The 18603-nt window shown below is 45.1% G+C and overlaps 1 protein-coding gene across 9 annotated transcripts in view; it reads right to left on the bottom strand.

Annotated features, from left to right (window-relative positions):
• LOC129711369 (AN1-type zinc finger protein 5-like) overlaps positions 1 to 15897 on the bottom strand; it is a 56032-nt gene extending 40135 nt beyond the window's left edge. For 3 of the 9 annotated variants that reach the window (XR_008725829.1, XR_008725828.1, XM_055658983.1), the window contains exon 1: positions 15774 to 15891. The gene's annotated coding sequence lies outside the window, so the exon portion shown is untranslated. Of the gene's footprint in view, positions 1 to 15311; positions 15369 to 15773 lie in introns of those variants that run through there. The other 6 variants (XM_055658986.1, XM_055658987.1, XM_055658984.1 and 3 more) reach the window with 4 other exon arrangements.
• Between the last annotated feature and the right edge of the window lie 2706 nt (positions 15898 to 18603).

Here is an 18603-nt window from a genome sequence, read left to right as displayed (position 1 = left end):
CAATTTACCATTTTACTGCAGCCAATGAACCTGCAAACCTGTACGACTTGAGTGTGGGAGGAAACTGGAGCACCTAGAGAAAACCCAGTCGTAGGGAGAGCGTACAAACTCTGTACAGACAAGCACACGTAATCAGGATCACATGTGGGCCTCTGACTCTGTAAGACTGCTCTACGGCTACGCCACTGTGGCATTTGGATCAAGCAGAGTTCGGTTCTCTCATACAATGTACATCTGTGCAAACGGCTTGAAAATTATATCCAAGCAAATCATGTAAAGGCAGTTAGCTCATGATCCCAATCCACAACCAGGGCTCTCGCTTAACTTTTTTTCCCTGTTGCCAGCCGGACAACCTTGGCAGCTTTTTAGGTTGCCAAATGACATTTTAGGTGGTCATTTAAGATGGCTTGCATGACGCGTGCTCGGACGAAGTGCATAGTTACCAGTCGGAATTATGCTCAATGAAGCATTCACATATTATTTCTGCTTCAAATAAAGTCACAAACTAACATATTCACCAATCAAGACATGATATATACCACAATGACATGCAGCAAAATTATAATACGGTATCTCAACTCTTTTTACACATTGCAATTAATGCAATTTTTATTATTTTTTTCCACTTCCAAACAAAAATGTGGTTGGATTATTCAGCGTATGATCAACCTGTGTCAATAAATCCTGGACCTTGATAACATATATGCTTAACCATGCACACTAGATTGATGCAAGCATGTTTTCTGTGAAGGATCGAAAATTATCATGACATGGCCATAGCATGGGTCGTTATTGCTATTGGTACAGAAACACTCGCGCTTCCCACATAATTTATCCACAACAAAATATACAGGTTGCAAGGAATTTTCTGAAGGCATTTTATGATAATAGCTGTTAAAACTGACTATACCCATCTGAATGGTTAAACATTACACTAACTAATAGCAATGTTACAAAATTTTGAGATTTAAAAAATCAAGGCTGTAATTTATCCCATCAGATAAAGCATAAAAAGAAGTTTAATTTGACACCTAATTCACTTTCATATCTCAAGTATTTAAAAAGTTATGGCCATTTTCATACTCGGAAATAAGCATCTTGTTCCCTATTGATTTTCTATGGACATAACAAAAAAGCTGTGATCGTGTGCAGTCAAAAGCCCATAACCTTCTTAAAAATTAAGAGAACTGAATGAAATTTTCAGTTATCGTAGATTGAACCATTCTGAAACAAATATAAAATAATCTTACTTGGATGACCTGAAATTAAAGCTTATAATTAGTTAGTTACCCAAGTGTAGCTAATTTCAAACTTCAATTACTAGATCTAAACTATCCATTTCTTAATAAATGATTACTACAGGTGCACAACCTTTTATCCGAAGATCCAAATAACGAAAACCTCCGAATAGCGACATTTTTTCAGTCCTTGAATAATGGTCCTTGAAAACGTTCACCGAGGGCGGCCCGCAGAGGTGACAGCGGAACCTCCGGTCGGTCCTCGAAGAAAGGGGAACTAAATCCCCATTCATAAAAGAGAAGGTGAGGGTATATTGCGCGGGAGGGTTAATAATTGACAATCTGCTGCTGCCTGCCCGCTGAGTTATAAAGTTCCCACGGTAGACTCACGATACACAGTGTATCGTGAGTCTTGCGTGCGAACCTTTTAACTCAGCGGGCAGGCAGCAGCAAATTGTCACTCCCTTCAGTTTCACCCCACCTACACCCCTCTGCTTCCCGGCCATGTGTGTGACCCCTTCCCTCCCCTCTCCAGCTCCCCGCGCATTGCACCGGCGCGGGGGCTTTGCACTGTCTTCACGTTCGAGCCAGTGCCAGTACCGGAGACGTCAGGACCAACGGGATACCGACCCCCAGGCCCACTGCAAGCACGGAGAACCCAGAGACCCACGGCCAGCAGCAGCCCAGCCCCGTTCCAACTCCAGAGGAACACGCTCTCCGCTGTCCCCGTAGGGACAGAAGCTGATGGCTCGGGCTGTGACGTCTCCAGCCACCCCCCTGTACAGGAGCTGAGACTGGGAACTGTGGGGTTGTTTGCAGTTGCAGAGGGAGGGGGCAAGGGCGGTACAGTTCCCAGTCTCAGCTCCAGTCCAGAGGGGTGACCGGAGACGTCAGGACCAACGGGACACCGACTGCAAGCACGGAGATCCCAGAGACTCACAGCCAGCAGCAACTCTAGCCCAGCCCCGCTCCAACTGCAGAGGAACCCGGGTTGCGGATGAGGGGGCGCAGCTCGGGCTGTGGGCGAACTGCCACTTGTCGCTGTAGCGGCCCATCGGGGAGCGGGTTCCTGTTGGTCCTGACGTCTCCGGCCGTCCCCCTGGACAGGAGCTGAGAGACGTCAGGACCACCAGAAGCCGCTCCCCGATGTGCCGCTACAGCGACGTGGCAGTTCGCCCACAGCCCGAGCTGCGCCCCTCATCGGGACACCGACCCCCAGGCCCACTGCAAGCACGGAGATCCCAGAGACTCACAGCCAGCAACAACTCTAGCCCAGTCCCGCTCCAACTCCAGAGGAACCCGGGTTGCGGATGAGGGGGCGCAGCTCGGGCTGTGGGCGAACTGCCACTTGTCGCCGTAGCGGCCCATCGGGGAGCGGATTCCTCTGGAGTTGGAGGGACAGGAAGACACAGCGGCTTTTGAGAATGGTGGGCAATCACTTCCAAAGTTCTGCCCACACAGTCAGTACACCTCTCCTACACTTGTCTACCGCACTAAGATTATCTCGCAGAGAATGATCCCAGCCTAACCCTCCCTATTCTCTCCTATTCTGCAAGAAAAAACTACATTGAAGACTCAAACTCGCGATCGAGTAACTGCCGGGATCGAGGCGCAAACTCGCGACCTTGCGGATACGAGCCGAGCACTCTACCACTGAGCCGGCCGTTAAAATCTACGCTAAAAATCTTACATTCCGAAAGCCGAAAAATTCTGAATTACGAAAAGTGTCTGGTCCCAAGGCTTTCGGATAAAAGGTTGTGCACCTGTATTTTTAAATAGCCTAAGTGTCCAAATAATATTCATAAATAATTCACGATAAAACATGATTTTTAAATCTCATTTACATTAATTTATAGGCCAAATGGAAGAATTTAGTGTTCAATTGCTGTAAATTAAAGTCCATTTTAAATCAGCTTTCTAGTGGGATCCTGTGAACGCGCTGGTTTAGAACGTTCACATTGCGCTAGATTTGTGCCCTCAAATGCCCAGAAAAATACTGCGGGATATAATGGGGCCAAAATGAGCTACTCGCAATATTAAACTTTGTATAAAGGGATCTTAAGAAGCCCTTTTTAATGTAAAAATAAACAACCTACCTTCTGTTGACTGCTCTATGCGACCCTGACGGCTGCCGGTGGTCGCGGGTTTAGAGATTTATTTTTAAACTACTATAACTATTATACAAGGCCTTTAAAACTAATAATAGCTTTTGCGACGGGGTCTTCCAGCGATTTTTCGTTAATAATTAACTAGGCTGAACATCTTCGATTGGAACAGCCTAGAGAAAATCGCGTTTTAAACCCGCCCCCCTCTAAACGTCGCCAAAATCGCGCACACGGGCTGGGACAGATTTTCAGCGACGCTTCAGGTAGGCTTTGCAACATACCTATAACTAACAAGAGATGGCCAAAGAACATAAATGCAGCAAATGTTTGGTAATATATTTAAAGCTGTCAAGACGCCACATTACTGGACATTCAGATTAGATGTATGTGGTAATGAAGATACCCAGCTTGTATACACCATTTTTTTTTTAATTTGTTGATAAACGCTTTTTCCATCATTCCCACTTCAGAATGAATGTTAAAATTTCAACTGCAATATCTCCTGACTAAATATGTGATGTACATGGCTGACTGTAGAAGTAAAACCTGGATAAATCCAACGTATAGTTGTGAATATTGCTCATTAAATAACTACAGTACTGATACTCCATATTAAGAGCATTGATTTGCCATTAAAATGAATTCTGTAATAACGTGGCAGTGACAATCGAACACTGCGGTTTTAATGTTTCACGTGTTCATAATTTAATTAATCCATCATTATGGATTAAAACAAATAATAACATTGGGAATTAAAACATATTTGATTGCATTCCATTATCAAACATAGTCAATGTTAGCTGTGAAGACATTTCCAGCACAATAGGATCGGGAGGGGGGGGGGGTGTATGAATCAGTGCAGGGTGAATAGGTGGCGGGAGGGGGGGCTTGAGAAGGCAATTGGTGCGGAATGGATGGATTGAACCAGAGGAATTAGTGCGTGTTGGTTGGAGTAGGTAAAATTGTGAGGGGAGAGCGCGGGGGATGACAGGGGGGTTGAATGGGGGGGATCTGTGCAGGATGGATGGGGGGGAGCAGTGCAGAATGAAGAGGTGAGCAGTGCAGGATGGATTAGAAGGGGGGTCGGTACAGGATGAATTGGGGGTCCAGTGTAGGATTGATGGGGAGTGGCAGGAGAATCAATGTGAGGTGACTAGGGAGATCAGTGCAGGATGAATAGATGGGGGAGGGGGGAGTGGGGAGCACAGGCGATGTCAGTGAGGACTGAATAGAGGCAGGAATGGGGATCAGTGCTGGAATGGAGAGGAGGGGTCTCAGGATAAGGGGAGTGGAGGGGGGCGTACAAGAGAGAGAGAGAGAGAGAGAGAGAGAGGAAGGGGCAGAGGAGGTGGGAAGGAAGGCCAGCGCTCCTCGGACAACACCTGTCAGGCACGGAAATCGCTATCAAAATATAGAGGGGACCGTGGACATATTATCTTGACGGGCGCGCGCGCATGCGCACACTCACACGCGAGGCTTCGGAAGCTTCTGTGAACGGTAATTTCAGCTCAATCCAGCGCTAAATGCAGCTCAACTGTGCCCGTCTCACCTACAGCCCTGTCTCAATCCAGACATGGCTGTTGGTTAACCTGGCGGGACAGGCAGTGAGCTGGGTTTTGCGCTGCTTTTCTGCGCTGGCTGTGGGCCTGGGGGCACCGCGCCCGTCTGACTCCCGACGCCTCTGGCCACCCCCGGGGGAGGGGGGGGTATCTCAGGTGGGGACGGGGATGGTCCAGTGGCGGTTCGGCAGCGATTGCAGCGCCGGAGACCGGGATCGGTCCTGGCTGCGGTGCAGGGCTGCCGAGAGTGTTTTGGCTCGTCTCCCTCCTCCAATCACCGCGCTCGATCCTCAGCCTCCCCGCCCCCCCTACTCTACTTCCGCTGGCGGAGTGGCAGCAGCTGCCACTAACAGGCCGGGTGGGGCGGGAGGAGGAGGAGGAGGAGGAGGAGATGGAGCCGTCGCCGCCGCTGATGTGCGGGTCCCGTCATTCGCTCCGTCAAGCCACACTTAGCATCTTTCCCACAACCGTCACCGACACAAAACGTCACGTTCCTTTTCTCCAGAGATGCTGCCGGACCTGCGGAGTTACTCCAGTTTTTTGTGTCTATCTTCGGTATAGACCAAGTTGCCAAGCCGGGCAAAATGACTCGCCGTTTAGGTTGCCCGGCGGCACTTCGAGTGGTCTGTGGCATCCGGGCAACCGTTAATTTCGAGCCCTGACAACATGAAAAGGCACAAAAGAAAAGTTCTATGAAATTTAAGCCCGTCCCACTCTACGAGGTAATTCACGAGTTCTCCCGTGTTTTCCTGATTACAACTCAGAGAATGTCCGTAGCGGGTCTGTAGGAGTTCGTGGATGTCTCGTAGCGGGTCGTAATGGTCTAACTAAGAGTAAAAAATAACAATGTTTTTCATCACGAGTATTTTTTTTACTCGTGGACATTTTTTACAGTGATGAAAAAACATCACGAGTTAGCCGTATGTCCCGAGCACCTACTGTTAGCATTACGAACCGGTTTGAGACATCCACGAACTCCTACGGATCCGCTACGGACATTCTCCGAGTTTGAATCAAGGGAAAACCTTGAGCAACAGTACTTCCTCTCCCATCCAGGCATTTTAAAATCTTCCAGAATAGATATCAAATTCAACTCGAAAGTCAGCACGGTGGCGCAGCGTAGAGGCGCTGTCTTCTATTGCCAGAGACGAGGGTTCAATCCTGACTATGGGTGCTGTCTGTATGTAGTTTGCACATTCTCCCCATCGGTTTACTGCCACACTCCAAATACGTACAGGTTTGTAGGTTAATTGACTTTGTGTAGGACAGTGCTAATGTATGGGAGTGCTGGTTAGCACGGACCCAGTGGGTCGATGGGCTTGTTGACTGTATCACTAGACTAAAGCTAAACTAAACTGCTGCAGGTAACTCGTTCTGTATGTATATCTCTATACCTATAAAAGTCTCATCTTGTATGCATGTGTGTGTGCGTGTATCCGTGTGTGTGTCTTTCTACCTTCGTCAAAACGCCACGCGCTAGCGCAGACATTTTCACAGATTATTAATTACATTAACCCCTTCGACAAAATAAACTGGTTAACTTCACATTTCGTGCTATATTTCACAAGTTACAGTGTTTTAAAAATAGTCAAAACCACGTTTTCAAACGGCAAACCTCCTTAAACCCGCTTCCAGTGACGTCACAGGGGGTGGGCACCCACCAAGGAGGAGTGGGCGGCCAGCAGCTTGCAGGGGGTGGGCCGTATTTAACATTCCGCTTTTTCCGACCCGGGTTTCCACCCGCGACGCATCGAGACCGCGGCGGTGAAGGAGACATCGAGACCTCAGCGGTGAGGCCTCACGATGTTGGGCGAGGGTAGTTGCCACATCTATACTCCATCCCCCTCCCAATCTACCCTTACTACCACCCTCTCTACCCTTCTCCCTCCCTCTCTACTCCCCTCCCTCTCCATTCTCCTCCCTCTTTGATCCCTCTCTCTCTCTCTCTCTACCCCCTCTCTTTGAACCCCTCCCTCGCTGATCCCCTCCCTGCCCCCCTCTCGCTCTCTAGATTGAAGAGAGAGACCTCACTCACTCTACCCCCTCTCCCCCTCCCTCTCTACCCCCCCCCCCTCTAGGGATTGAAGAGGAAAGGTGAAGAGGAGGGAATGCTGGGGGACTAGGAGAAATGAGCCGCGTCTGCGCAGTTGGGGGCTATGCTCGAGTGGTGGAATATTGCGTTGGGGGAACGGGTGCAATATTGCGTTGGGGAAGCAATTGGTCTAGCATTATAATAAAAATCAAACTGCTGGAGGACCTCTAGGTACAAAGAACTGCAGATGCTGGCTTACAAACGAGAGGGCTGAAATAACTCAGCAGGTCAGGTAGCATCTCAGAACGTATGATTATATGGGCAAGCTGGGCCGAAGGGTCTGAGTATCTAATCTGTATGACTGTTCGACTCCAGCATCTGCAGTCTCCTGTGTTAACACTGCCCCTATCAGAAGTGTTCTGTTCTGCTGTAGGTCATCGATCAGGATGAATGGCTCTCGTCATCAGCACAGCCTTCCAACTGTTCCGTTTTACTTTTGTTTTATCACTCGCACACATACCATTATCTACACTAACCAATTGGCAACTGCAAGATGGTGCCAAGCATGGTGACTGCTTGCATGCTCTTCCCACAGAAAGATCCACCATCATCTGATACAGTTGCTCTCCTCTTTTAAATCCCTTTTCCACCTGTAAGTCCACCACATTTTATCCAATTGCAGTCAATGCATTTTGTCTATGGAACTGTTGCCTACAATGCAGATAACTATATTCTGCACTCTGTAACATCCCCTTTGAACTACTTATTGTACTTGAGTTTGACGATTGTATTATCTGATATGATTGGATAGCATATTTTTACATCCCAAGTATATTTTACTCGTGGACATTGTTCATCATGTTTAGTCAAAGGGTGGTAAATCTGTGAAATTCTTTGCCACAGAAGGCTGTGGGGGCTGTCAATTGATATTTTAAAGGCAGAGAGATAGGTAGATTCTTGATTAGTACGGGTGTCAGGGGTTATAGGGCAGGAGAATGAGGTTAGGAAGGAGAGATAGATCAGTAATGACTGAATGACAGAATACAATTGAAGGGCCGAATGGCCTAATTCTACTCCTGTCACATGATGATTATGATAAGCCTGTTCCCCATTTGATGTCTCAAGCATTCAGGGACACTTCTGCAATCAAGCCATCATACATGCACCATACTGTCACATTGCATCCCACTATCAGCTAAGGACTATTACAAATAAGAATAATTCTAATTCAGTAGTTTGTGTAGTGATAATAAGGAAATTCATTTACAGCCAAATTATACATCAGAAACTGCCCCCTATCCACATTAACCTTATATCTACCCCTTTTGTTAAAATACTCCCTACATTCCCATTAACTTCAGCTTTATACGCATTTTTAAAAAAAACAATCGTCAAAACTTAATGAAAAAACTGTGCCAAGTAAAGTTTGAATGTCAAAACATTTCCAGATGCAAAATATTCAACCAAATATGACTTAGGTCAGAATTAAATAATTTGAAAAGAAATTCCCTCCAACTAAAGATCAACCGTTGATAGATTCACAACCTAAAGTACAGAAAGCATGGAAAATTTAGAAACATCCAGGTTTTCAAAAACCAATAATCAGAAAGTGTAACATGGTCACTTGGTGCTTCCCACCATAAAACCCAGATACTTCTCCCAAAGGGACACGACATTCAGTGAGGCAGCAATAAAAACGGAATAAATCCTGTCTGCTCATTGTTATCCAATTGCGGCAAAGACCATTCATTTTGAAGCACCGGTAACTTAAAAAAATAAATATCTCAAGTATTGTTGTTTATAACTGCCATTTAGTTATCCAATTGGTAAGCCTACATGCAAGTAGTTTTTAGTTCCGCCTCAGATTTAATGCCTTCAAGTGCAAGATTGCAACACTGCATCCGTGGCATTGCTCAAATATAATTTGCCAAGATTGTTTGATAGGAGCTCTGGCAGTGGCAGAAGTAATAATTACTAAGTGTATTAATAATTTAAAGTTAATATACAAAAGTTATTCAAAAACAATGCTACAGGTTCTGCAGCAGCTCGTTTTGCTGTTAACAAAAACAAGTAGGATGTATCATCAGCTGGAATGCAGTCCTGACCTCCCATCTACCTTACTGGGGATCTTCGAATCATCTTTAATGAGGCTTTTAAAAAAAGTTTAGTTTAAGAGTTACAGCGCGAAAATGAATCTGCACCGACCTGCGACCCCCGCACTATCCTACACACTAGGTACAATTTACAATTATACCAAGTCAATGAACCTGCAAACCTGTATGTATTTGATGTGGGAGGAAACCGGAGAAAACCCATGCAGGTCATGGGGAGAACCTAGAAACTAGAGACAGACACAGCAGGCGTAGTCAGGATCAATACCTGGTCTCTGGCGCTATAGGCAGTAACTCTACTGTTGCGCCAAATGTTATACCCTTTATCTGCATGGATGGCTTAATTCTAATCATGTATAGTCTTTATTTTGACTGGATAGCAAGCAAACAAAAGCTTTTAACTGTTCCTTAGTAGATGTGACAATAATAAACTAAACTACAGGTAGATGTTACAATCGTTTGTGATGTAATTAATGCACAACAATAAAGACTAGGGAACAATTTCATGGAAAGGAATGGACCTGTTGCTAATGTTGGACATTAATGCAAGAATAGATCCATTGGGCTGCATGGCCTTGGCCAAGAACCTATATACAAAGTAATCCTGTGAACCTACAGATTATTATGAAGCAATTAAAAGAATAAAATTGATATGTTGTGAAGCAAATGAACTGGGGCACATTTAAAAATAAACCTTCATTCAAATTAACAAAAAAAGTTAAGATTGAAAGTTAAGATTGATGGTAAGGGATGAACTTCAGTCCTTTGAGAGGGATGACATAGAATCAGAAGATGCAGTAATTGTGGAAAAAACGGACAAATTGTAAGGACAAAAAGACTCTAAAGGGAATTATCTACAGGCACCCAAACAGTAGCCTGGATATAGGGTGCAAGTTGCATCAGGAGTTAAAATTGGCATGCAACAAAGGTTATGCTATGGTGGTTATGGGAGATTTCAATATGCAGGTAGACTGGGAAAATCAGGTTGATACTGGACACCAAGAAAGGGAGTTTGTAGAGTGCCTCCAAGATGGATTCTTAGAGCAGCTTGTACTGGAGCCTAACAGGGAGAAGGCCATTCTGGATTTAGTGTTGTGTAATGAACTGGATTTGATAAGGGAACTCAAGGTAAAGAAACTTACAAAATTCTTAAGGGGTTGGACAGGTTAGATGCAGGAAGATTGTTCCCGATGTTGGGGAAGTCCAGGACAAGGGGTCACAGTTTAAGGATAGAGGGGAAATCCTTTAGGACCGAGATGAGAAAAACTTTTTTCACACAGAGTGGTGAATCTCTGGAATTCTCTGCCACAGAAGATAGTTGAGGCCAGTTCATTGGCTATATTTAAGAGGGAGTTAGATGTGGCCCTTGTGGCTAAAGGGATCAGGGGGTATGGAGAGAAGGTAGGTACGGGATACCGAGTTGGATGATCAGCCATGATCATATTGAATGGCGGTGCAGGCTCAAAGGGCCGAATGGCCTACTCCTGCACCTATTTTCTATGTTTCTGTAATATGATAAATTCGAATCTGCGATTTGAGAGGTAGAAGGTATAATCAGGTGTCAGTATTGCAGTTGAACAAAGGGGACTATTGAGGCATGAGGAAAGAGCTGGTCAAAGTTGACTGGAAAGGGACCCTAGCAGGGATGACAGTGGAACAGCAATGGCTGGAACTTCTGGGAATAATCCAGAAGATGCAGGATCATTTCATTCCAAAGAGGAGGAAAGGTTCTAAGGGTAGTAGGAGACAATCATGGCCACAAGGGAAGTCAAGGACTGTATAAAACTAAAAGATAAGACGTATAACATAGCAAAGATGAGCGGGAAGCCTAAGGAGTGGGAAACAACAGAAAGAACAGAAGGTATCTAAAAAGGCAATACGGGAAGAAAAGACAAAGTACAAAGGTAAGCTACCCTAGAATATAAAGGAGGATAACAAAAGCTTCTTTAGGTATGTGAAAACGAAAAGATTAGTTTATACAAATGTGGGTCTCGTGAAGACTGGTGAAATTATTATGGGGAACAAGGAAATGGCAGACGAGTTGAACAGGTACTTTGGTTCTGTCTTCACTAAGAAAGACACAATCTCCCAGATGTACTAGGGGACATTGGATCTAGGGTGACGGAGGAACAAAAGGAAGTTCACATTATTCAGGAAATAGTGTTGGGCAGACTGATGGGATTGAAGGCCGATAAATCCCCAGGGCCCGATGTGCATCCCAGGGTACTCAAGGAGGTGGCTCTAGAAATCGTGGATGCATTGGTGATCATTTTCCAACGTTCTATTAATTCTGAATCAGTTCCTATGGATTGAAGAGTAGCTAATGTTATCCCACTTTTTAAGAAAAGAGGGAGAGAGAAAGCAGGGAAATATAGACCAGTTAGCCTGACATTGGTGGTGAGAAAGATACTGGAGTGAATTATTAAAGATGTAATAGCAGCGCATTTGGATAACAGTAACAGGATCGGTCCAGGTCAGCATGGATTTATGAAGGGGAAATCTTGCTTGACTAATCTTCTGGAATTTTTTGAGGATGTAACAAGCAAAATGGATAAGGGAGAGCCAGTGGATGTAGTGTACCTGGCCTTTCAGAAAGCCTTTGATAAGGTCCCACACAGGAGTGGGCAAAATTAGAGCACATGGTATTGTTATTGACATGAATAGAAAATTGGTTGGCAGACAGGAAATAAAGAGTAGGAATAAGCGGGTCCCTTTCAGAATGGCAGGTAGTGACTAGTGGGATGCTGCAAAGCTCGGTGCTGGGACCACAGCTATTTAGAATAATGGTTTACGTCTATCTATCTATCTTCTATACATAACTAAAACTCTGATCTTGTTATCTTCCGGTTTGGCAGTCTTTCTATTTGCACAAAAACGGTTCGCAATAGCGCTACGATTTTTAGCCAGTTCACTCACCGTTCTCCTGTGCTGCGTCCATTCAACCAAGATTGGTTGAATGTCGTAAAAGTTAGTGAAGTTTAAAAATCTTAAAAACAGCGTATGCACAGATCGATCTCTTCTCCTGCCAGTCGGCGCCATGGACTCTTTCGCTGTCACTCGACGGGACGATCCGCCCCTTCCTGCGCCATTGCATTTTTACTGGAGCTGAGGAAAGCCAGCGGAGGTTTCCAACTTGATTTTCGGAGGGACCCAAATCAGCCCCGACCCAAGCAGCCGCCCTGCGTCGGAGACCCAACGCAGCTCAGCGTGGGAGACCAAAACCAGCCCAGCGTGGGAGACCAAAACCAGCCCGGAGATGTCGCCAAACAGAAAGCGGAGACTCTGATCCCAGCGGAGAACGACCAGCGCCCGCTGTGCTTTACCCATCGCACTACCAATTCGAGCCACTACTCCTCTGGTCCCCCTTCGCTGGCTCCTCCTCTCCCCTCCCACCCCACTGCAGGTACAGCAGGCAGTGAAGATAGTTAATGACATGTTGGCCTTCATAATGAGAGGATTTGAGTGCAAATCTCATTACACTTGTAGGTGAGACCACACCTGGAGTATTGGGTGCTGTTTTGGTCTCCTAATTTGAGGAAGAACATTCTTGCTATTGAGGGAGTGTAACGTAGGCTCACCAGGTTAATTTCCGAGATGGTGGGACTGACGTATGATGAAAGAATGGAACGACTGGGCTTGAATTCGCTGAATTTAGGAGGATGAGAGGAGATTTTTTAGAAACATATAAAATTATTAAGGGATTTGACACGCTAGATGGAAGAAACATGTTCCCGATGTTGGGGGAGTCCAGAACCAGGGGCCACGGTTTAAGAATAAGGGGTAGGCCATTTAGAACTGAGATGAGGAAAAACTTTTTCACACAGAGTGAATTTGTGGAATTCTCTGCCTCAGAAGGCAGTGGTGGCCAATTCACTGGATGCATTCAAAAGAGAGTTAGATAGAGCCCTTAAGGCTAGCGGAATCAAGAGATATGGGGAGAAGGCAGGAATGGAATACTGATTGTGAATGATCAGCCATGATCACATTGAATGGCGGTGCTGGCTCAAAGGGCTGAATGGCCTACTCCTTCACCTATTTTCTATGTATGTAATATAACAACTTATATTTTCCTTTACAAGAGGACTGGGGCATAAATAATTGTGAAAGAGTAGCAAGAAATAGAGAGGAAAAGGACTGTCTGGTATGTTAAACTTCAGTGGCTGCACACAGTGCACTCCATAATGTTTGGGACAAAGACCCATCATTTAACCCGGACCAGGGCTCCCCGATCATGGCCGCCGCAACGCCACCGACTCATCACGTCGCCTAGCCGGGTTGGCTGACCCGCGCCGCCCCGCCTCACCGACCATCCGCCCACCGTTATATTTTTTCCTTCGCTTCATAGATGCTGCTGCACCCGCTGAGTTTCTCCAGCATTTTTGTGTACCTTCGAATTTCCAGCATCTGCAGTTCCTTCTTAAAGCCATCATTTATTTATTTGCCTCTGTACTACACAATTTGAGATTGGTAAAAAATAAAAAAATCTCATCCTTTTCACGGCACCATAATGTTTGGGACACTGCAAGGTCATATAAATGAAAGTAGTTATGTTTAGTATTTTCTTGCACATCCTTTGCATGCAATGAAATCTGCAATTCATGACATCACCAGTTGCTGGGTGCTTTCTATGGTAATGTTCTGCTAGGCCAATATTACAGCCACCTTTAGCTTATGCTTGTTTTGGGGGCTAGTCCCCTTCAGTTTTCACATCAGCATATAAAAGGCATGCTCATTTGGGTTCAGATCAGGTGATTCACTTGGCCACTCAAGAATTGACAATATTTTAGCTTTGAAAAACTCCTTTGTTGCTTTAGCAGCGTTTGGGATAATTGTCTTGCTGGAGAATGAACTGCCGGCCAATGAGTTTTGAGGCATTTGTTTGAACTTGAGCAGATAGGATGTGTCTATATACTTCAGAATTCATTATGCTACTACCATCAGCAGTTGTACCATCAATGAAGATAAGTGAGCCAGTACCTTCAGCAGTGTTATGGCCTGGGTGTTATGGCCCAGGTCATTACACCCCCACCACCATGTTTCACAGATGAAGTGGTATACTTTGGATCTTGAGCCGATTTTTCTCTCCTCTATACTTTGCTCTTGCCATCACTCCGATATAATGAAGAGTGTTACTGAGTGTTACAGGTGGTTGGGGATTTTTCTTCATGAGAGAGAATTCTTCTGTCATCAGCTGCAGAGGCCTTCTTTGGCCTGCCAGTCCCTTTGCAATTAGTAAGCTCACCAATACTCTCTTTCTTCTTAATGATGTTCCAAACAGTTGATTTTGGTAAGCCTGTTTGGCTGATGTCTCTAACAGTTTTATTCTTGTTTCTCAGTCTCATAATGGGTTCTTTGACTTTCATTGGCACAACTTTGGTCCTCATTGATAAACAGCAATAAAAGTTTCCAAATGTGATGGAAAGACTGGAGGAAAGACTAGGGGCTGAGAGCTCTGTTATACTTGCATTAAGGAGGCATGCAATTACAAACGCCTGTGAAGCCATGTATCTCAAACATTATGGTGCCCTGAAATGGGGGACTATGTATAAACATAGCTGTAATTTCTACACGGTGAAACCAAAATGTATAAAAAAGGCCTTTAATAAAATCTGACAATGTGCACTTTAACCACATGTGATTTTTGTCTATTACAAACCGCAAATTGTGGAGTACAGAGGCAAATAAATAAACGACGGGTCTTTGTCCCAAAAATTATGGAGCACACTGTAAGTTAAGCAATTCTATATAAACTTTTTTCATACCCTGAAAACGTAGTTTTTAGTGTCAGTAACAAAACTCATGGAATGTAACCTCATCCATTTGCTGCCAAGAAAGGTGATACACTGGAACAACCAGTCACTGTAACATATACAATCTCTTTAGTACTGGCCAAAACACATCGATAAAGTACTGCACTAAGTAGCAAAGATTAAAAACTACAAGGACATAAATCTTATACCCCAACAATGAAATTTAACAAGCTACTTTGTAAAATACAAGTGTTTTTTTTTCCATTGCACCTCTTAGATAATTTTTTTTCATAATTGAACAATTGCCACAATGGTTCAAAAATAGTCACCGTGTTTTAACTAATACATTAGCACACCAACAATCTCTATCTTTGACGCTTTGAACTGACATTAATGGGGGGGGGGGGGGGGGGTGGGGAGACGTTGAATTGACCTCGTGAATAATCATGTACACGGCAAACAATAGAAACAATACAACTTTAAACCCCAATAGAAACAAAGAACAAGGATAAAGACCATTAGCCGGAATGTCCAGAAAATGTCGCTCAACCCCGGCACTGACAGGGCCTGAGTGGCAGCGCCGCCGGCCAATCAGGAGCGGGACGGTGGGCGGAAGTGAGGCGCGGGGCACCAATGGGCGCGGTGTTTGTGGGCGGGACTTCCACACACCAGCCAGTACGAACTGGTCTGAGCTGATCCCATTGAACGGTGGCAGCGCCGCGATCCGCAGCCGGGGCGGCCGTCAGCCGCAGAGTCTGTGCAGAGGCTGTGGAGGAGAGAGGGAAAGAGACGTCCGGACTCCAGGAGCCGCCGTCCCGGGCCGAGCCGAGCGGCCTCTGCCGTGACGTGGGCAGCAGCCATGGCGACGGCCCCGAGTCAAACGGCCACAATGTCTCCCCCCTCCCCCCTCATTTAGGCCTCAGGCAGTCCACACAGGGAGGGAAGGAGCGAGAGGGAGGAGCGGCCGCCCGCTATTACCTGGAGTTGAGGCCCGGCGCCGCCGCGGCTGCTCCGCGTCTCCGTCGGTCGGTCTGTCGGCCGCTGACACTGATTGTTCTCCGCGTCCGGGCTCTCTCTCTCTCCCCCCCCCCCCCCCCCCACACACACACAAAGGATGTCGCCGTCAGCCTGACGTCACGGCCCCTGACGTCACGCAACCAGACACCCGCGTCCATGACGTCAACCGCCCAGCTCAGGCGGTGACGTCACGCTGCCCACGCCTGTTGTCGAATCGACCACTGTAAAAGCTGGTTTACATACCAAACCTTTAGTTTTGTTGTGTAGGAAGGAACTGTATGCTGGTTTACACACCAAACATTATCCGTTCCAGATGTGGATTCCTATACATCAGCGAGACCAAACGCAGACTGGACGATCGTTTCGCTCAGCTCAGCCCGCCTGAACATACCTGATCTCCTGGTTAATGGACACTTTAATTCTCCTTCCCATTCCTTTGTCTTCAGTCTCCTCCATTGTCAGAGTGATGGTAAATGCAAATTGGAGGAACAACATCCCATATTTCGCTTGGGCAGCTTACAGCCCAGCGGTTTGAATATTGATTTCTCTCACTCCAGGTCGCCCTGGCATTCCGTCTCTCTATACCTTCCCCATCAAATCACACTAGCTTCTCATTTTCACCCTACAAACAGCTAATAATGGCCTTTATATTAGGTTTTTTTTTGCATATCTTACATTCATTTTTCTTTATCTCGCCACGTCATTGTCTATATCTCTTGTTGCCCTTGAACCTGTCTGAAGAAGGGTCTCGACCTGAAACGCCACAAATTCCTTCTCTCCAGAAATGCTGCCTGCCCTGCTGAGTTATTCTAGCTTTTTGTATCGCTTCGGATTAAACCAGCATCTGCTGTTCATTCTTAAGCAGTTAGTTCAGTTGTGTAGGAACTGCAGAAGCTGGTTTGAACTGAAGATAGACACAAAATGTTGGAGGAACACAGTGGGTGTAGTTTAGTTTATTATTTACAATTTGTTTATTATCTGCCAGAGAATGTTAGAAGAAACTGCAGATGCTTTTTAACAAAACAAACATTTAGTTTAGGAAGAAACTGCAGATGCTGGTTTCAACCAAATATATACACAAAATGCTGGAGTTACACAGATGGTCATGCAGCATCTCCGGAGAGAAGGAATGGGTGACATTTTGGGTCGAGAATTCTTCAGACTTAGTTTAATTTTATTTAATATAATTAAATCTATTAACCTTACATCAGTCAGAGTATTGAGTATAGAATGCGTAAGAAGGAACTGCTGGTTAACAAACCAAATATTAGTTTTATTATTAGTCATTAAACACTACAACCTCAAACATAGTGCATTCAGAAAGTATTCAGGCCTGTTCACTTTTTCCACATTTTGTTACAGCCTTATTCGAAAATGGATTAAATTCATTTTTGTTATCAATCTACACACAATACCCCATAATAAAAAAGGAAAACAGGTGTTTAGAAATTTTTGCAAAGTAATTAAAAAGAAATTGCTGAAATATCACATTTATATGTGTTCAGACCCTTTAATCCGTACTTAGTTGAGGCACCTTTGGCAGCAATTATCGCCTCAAGACTTCTTGGGTATGACACTATAAGTTTGGCACACTGTATTTGGGTAATTTCTCCCATTCTTCTCTGCAGATCCTCTCAGGTTGGATGGCGAGCTTTGATGCACAGCTATTTTCAGGTCCCTCCAGAGATGTTCGATCTGGTTCAAGTCCAGGCCACTAAAGGACATTCACAGACTTGCCACGAAGCCACTCCTGCGTTGTCTTGGCTGTATACTTAGGGTCGTTGTCCTGTTGGAAGGTGAACCTCTGCCCTAGTCTGAGGTCCATAACACTCTGGAGCAGGTTTTCATCAAGGATCGTCCTGAACTTTGCTCCGTTCATCTTTCTCACAATCCTGACTAGTCTCCCAATTCCTGCCGCTGAAAAACATCCCCACAGCATGATGCTGCCACCATCATGCTTCACCCTGATGAGCGGTGCCTGGTATCCTCCAGACTTGACGCTTAGCATTCAGGCCAAAGAGTTCAATCTTGGTTTCATCAGACCAAAGAATCTTGTTTCTCATGGTCCGAGAGTCCTTTAGGTACCTTTTGGCAAACTCCAAGCGGGCTGCCATGTGCCTTTTACTGAGGAGTGGCTTCTATCTGGCTACTACCATAAAGGCCTGATTGGTGGAGTGCTGCAGTTGTTCTTCTGGAAGGTTCTCCCATCTCTACAGAGGAACTCTGGAGATGTCAGAGTGACCAAGGCCCTTCTCCCCCGATTGCTCAGTTTGGCTGGGCGGCTAGCTCTATGAAGAGTCCTGGTGGTTCCAAATGTCTTCCAATTAAGAATGACGGAGGCCACTGTGCTCTTCGGAACCTGCAATGCTGCAGAAATTGTTTTATACCCTTCCCAGATGTGTGTCTCGACACATTTCTGTCTCTGAGGTCTATGAACAATTCCCTTGTCTTCGTGGCTTGGTTTTTACTCTTTTCTTTTCTTTTTTTTTTTTTTAATTTTTTAATTGGAGATAGGTACATAATCTATTACATCATTACTGTCTTACATTTTTAAATTGATAATATTGTCAGTTATTATTACATTGTCTCCAATACTTTTTGCATTTTTCTTCGTTTTTTTTAATAACTAGATAGAGGGATAGTTGAAATAGAGAGAGAGAAGAAGGAAAAGGAAAGCTAAAATAAAAAAAAAGGAAGAGGAGTGAAAGAGGTAATTGAAGAAGAATGGAAAAATTTGTTAGAGTTTAAAAACATCATTCGAGATATGTTCGTACATTTCGGAGTATAGCAT

The sequence above is a fragment of the Leucoraja erinacea genome, chromosome 29 (assembly GCF_028641065.1).
Source record: "Leucoraja erinacea ecotype New England chromosome 29, Leri_hhj_1, whole genome shotgun sequence".
Classification (NCBI taxonomy): Eukaryota; Metazoa; Chordata; class Chondrichthyes; order Rajiformes; family Rajidae; genus Leucoraja; species Leucoraja erinaceus.
Note: the sequence above shows the minus strand (reverse complement) of the source record. Positions and strands in the feature narration are given on the sequence as shown.